Below are 4,261 nucleotides of genomic sequence, written 5' to 3'. Positions count from 1 at the left end.
AGCAGAAGGAATATTACGTCTGTATCACACCCACTCTGGTTTAGAGCTCCATGCAATATAATTCTATGTCACTAGTACCTCATATTGTAAAATTTTGGAAGCAGTTTTGATTACAAGGTCACCATACGTGGGGAAAGATCTTTGTTAATGGTGTGCATTACCAGTAAGTAAATGTGTAATACACATGTGCAACAGCTGAATATGTCCCTTACAGATGTTCAATTGCACATGTGTATTCCATGTGTGTCTCACTCATCTTCAATGAGAAATATATTTCGGGTGTCGAGAGACAAGTCATGATAATGATTCAAACTAACAAATATATCTATTCAGTTATCGGGCAGGATTCAAAGCCAAGGCAAGCCAATCTTGAAACTAGAAGACTGGTGCTCTAACCTCTAGAGGGCACAGGGTTAGCAATATTGATCTAACTAGTAATATTTCTGTTTAACAGAGAGGGCACCATGGGACTGGTTGTGACCACAAATTCTAGTTTTGGCACTGGCTTGGTCTGGGTTCGAGTTCTACCAGTCCCTGAAATTATTTACAACCGTGTTACAAAGATTTCATGAACCTAACAAACCTATTAAACTCATTTAAAAGAGCTGATTGTAACACGGTTGTAAATAATTCCAGGAACTGGTAGAATTCAAACCCAGACCAAGGTTTGCAGCCTTTGGCCACCTAGCCTATAATCTGTCTGCAGTCTTCTTTGCCCTCCTCCGATCTTCATGACTTTGCATTTGGCGGGGTTAAATTCTAGGAGCCAGTTTCTGGACCACACATCCAGCCTGTCCAGGTCTCTTCGTAGACCTGTCTGGTCCGCGTCTGGTTTAATTCTCCTCATTAACTTCACGTCATCTGCAAACAGGGACACTTCTGAGTGTGTGTGTGTGTGTGTGTGTGTGTGTGTGTGTGTGTGTGTGTGTGTGTGTGTGTGTGTGTGTGTGTGTGTGTGTGTGCGCATGACACTGCATGCTACAATAATCTTATTGCATCTTTAGTTACAATGGATACCATTGTAATTCGTGCATCTTGAATTAGTGCATACCGTAGTAACTCGTTGCATCTTGAGTTACAGTGTGGAAAATATTCATAATTTTCCTGGAATTTGTGTGTAAGAATTGATGGGAATAATAATGTTTATCTGAAATTATGTAGACGTGTATCTTCAGTAACTTAAAAAATGTTCTGTGACGTGAGACCTAATATTCTCTCTTATTCCCTTATATTCTGTAAGGAGATGAATAAGTAAAGTAAAAATGTTGTAATTTAGAGGAAATTAATATTATTTCAATAATGAAAATATGCACACCTTGAAGTGTTATTAAATAAACTGAAAAGATGTATTGGTAGACAAAAGTGTGAAGGAGAGTAATACAGATCGTACCAGGAATTTCTGGAGAATTAATCTCATTTAACCTAAGCCGATAGATAAAGTAACGGCAAATATAGTATCCTATATAATTGAATTTAACTTGTATTTAGAAGGGTTCAGATACAAAGTGAAACAATCAAAATATGAATGATACGAATGAAAAAAACGTGAGCTGTTGAAGGAGAATCTACTTTGCCCACCACATGTATCATCAAATATGTAAATCACGCCTCCCATTGTGAATTAAATCTCACTATTGGCCAATATTAATTTACCAACCCGCTAGGGAAGCGTTAGGATATATCATCAAGACCGATATTTGGTAAGATATATTCTTTTTGTATAATGCATAAAATTTTATAGTACAAACAAATCTTTAGTCGTCAAGTTCACATTATTTTTTCCTTAATCATATATGGTCAACTTTTAATGCTGCCAGTGTCACTGGCTTGAAATATTTCGTTTAATGAGAATTCAAGAACTATTCGTTCACATAATTTAAGGTGTGTGAGTATGGAAGCTGAGAAAGTGGGCATTGAAGGATGGACAATGTAGTAACCCACTTTTACTAAGGCCCCACCTGTCTCCGAGATACAACTATATCAGTAAGTATAATCTGTTTTAGATGTGCTATAGTTCTACCCAGTTGTGTGTGTAAGATGTTAATTCAGGACTGAAACTATGAAATTCACCCACATAATTTCTCACACAGTGGATACTAGGGTAAGTCGTTACTTCTTGAGTTAAAGAGTATATCACCGGAATGTGTTGCGTCTGAAGTGAATAAAAAGGTAAATTGTTGTATCTCCAGTTACAGTGTACACCATGGTGACTAACCTTAAAAGAACATTGGGGTTATTTTGCTTTTTCTTTGAGCGTCGCCCAAATAATTTGGCTATAGAATTAAATTACTCTGTTTTGCTCTCTCCACCATTTTTCATCCCCTTTTTTATCTCGTTTATCTTCCTTTCATTTCGTTCATCTCAAGGACTCTAAGCTTTTACATAATATATAACATGGTTCTATTGCACACCTATTTACATTATGATATATGTGCAAACATCCATCAAAAAATTTAAATAACATTCTCTCGACATAAAATTTTATTACCGATATTTTGACCTCATAAAATGATAAATGTGTTTTCCAAAGGAATGTTGGCGTAGATGTGATTTTTATATTGATTTATCTCTTTCAAATACGGTTTTGGAGTCTAGACGAACAGTTATCTCCTTGTAAAAATTGTGACGTGGGGTTGTAAAAATCATGACATGTGACTGGTGTTGTTTTTGCTTGACTTGCATACGTTAAAACACTAATAACCTCAAGCTTCAGGGAATGCTTCCGTCATGAGCTAGGACATGCCAGAGAGTAGTAAACAATTTAGGTAAGTCTAGCGGTCTTATAAGCATTCCCCCAAAACATTTAACTCGACAAAACACAAGAAAATAATAAAATTTCTCTATAAAAATTCTACTCAGTATAAAACTGCACTCGTCAAAATATCTGCAATATATGCAGCTGAACTCTGAGCTCCAGTGATTATATCAGTATCAAAAACTTTCATTTCACTGTGGCGTTGCTCTCAGACCACGACTCTCACCTGGAGGAGAGAAAGAAGTATACAAGATACTCCCCAGGTACTACCAGGACCACCGGCAAGTTCAACGAGAAGTGAGGCAACGCACGAGAGATGCAAGAGCTATACTATATCACCTGTGGCCACCAGGCCATATGTAACACCTTGCGGGACCTCGACGAGGCTAGATACCAAATAGCCACAACACCTGCTCATAAAATACACGTATACCTCTCCTAATTCGACCAGAGTAAACAGGTGATACGAAGTTAATTCAATGCTGGTAATGACATCAGACTGAGAGGAATAAGCCGTCTTGCAGCGCAGTTAAACAAGCGCTGTGCAAGTGTTTGCATCATCACAACACCACATTTAAGTTTGGGATATTCAAGGTCATTACGGTGATTTCTTATATTGAAGTTCTTTGGAAATTGATTCACGTTATTAATCTTTTAACACTCTGAATTTAGACAATGGGGTTGCTGAACTTTTCTCAGCAGTGGGTGGTGTTCTGAGGTGGATAATGTTCCAAGGTGGGGGTGTACAGGTGGGTGGGATTCATGTGGATTGTGTTCAGGTGGACTGTGTCTTTTGGTGGGTGTTGTGTAATGGTATTAGATTGAAGAAACCTACTGTATAGGCGAAGATTTTTGGAATTAAGATAAATAACTGTTGCTCATCAATTAATGTATCCTACTCAGTAGAAAGTTCATATATTTAAATAAATGTGTTAATGCCATATTACCACTCTTTATCTCGAAAAGTATAGTATTATTTTCATTGCATTTTTTTGCCTTGATGCTGGTGATGGGCTCTTGATCCGAGGAACTGGACAATTCTTTCCCATGCTTTGATCTAATTAAAATGTTTTCTATTCCACAGGAAGTTGGTTAAGTTGGTGCCAACTTGCTAATTTTTAAATCAGTTTCATAAAGCTAAACTTTCTTAAGAAAACAAAATATTTGTTTTGTTATAGCATTAAAGAGAATTTGGAATAGAATACCGATGAGAAAAGAAAACCGAAAATAGTAAAAAAAAAATTATTTCCTATTTTCGGAACATTTTCAGCAACATTCTTCGCGTCTTCAAAATTTTCGTTTAAATTTTTACCTTTGGTGTATGGTATCTACGACAAGATTCCTTGGAATATTTGCACGCGTGGATGCCAAACGGACAATGTTGTATAGGCTATTTCCTGATTTTATTTCAGTGTATTACCTGGAAAACCATAGATCCTGTATCCTCCTGAAAAAGAGATTGGTATTTTTAATGGAATGTGTAGATGCCATTATACCATATTTAAT

At 36.7% G+C, this 4,261-nt stretch overlaps 1 protein-coding gene across 1 annotated transcript in view; it reads right to left on the bottom strand.

The window, feature by feature from the left end:
- The window catches only part of LOC128687000 (serine-rich adhesin for platelets-like), a 42,503-nt gene extending 39,399 nt beyond the window's left edge, over positions 1-3,104 (bottom strand). Inside the window, exon 1 of the mRNA XM_070082106.1 lies at positions 2,982-3,104. The gene's annotated coding sequence lies outside the window, so the exon portion shown is untranslated. The remainder of the gene's footprint in view (positions 1-2,981) is intronic.
- Positions 3,105-4,261: the final 1,157 nt, after the last annotated feature.

This window comes from Cherax quadricarinatus, chromosome 7, assembly GCF_038502225.1.
Source record: "Cherax quadricarinatus isolate ZL_2023a chromosome 7, ASM3850222v1, whole genome shotgun sequence".
NCBI lineage: Eukaryota > Metazoa > Arthropoda > Malacostraca > Decapoda > Parastacidae > Cherax > Cherax quadricarinatus.
This window is presented reverse-complemented; position numbering and strand designations above follow the sequence as displayed.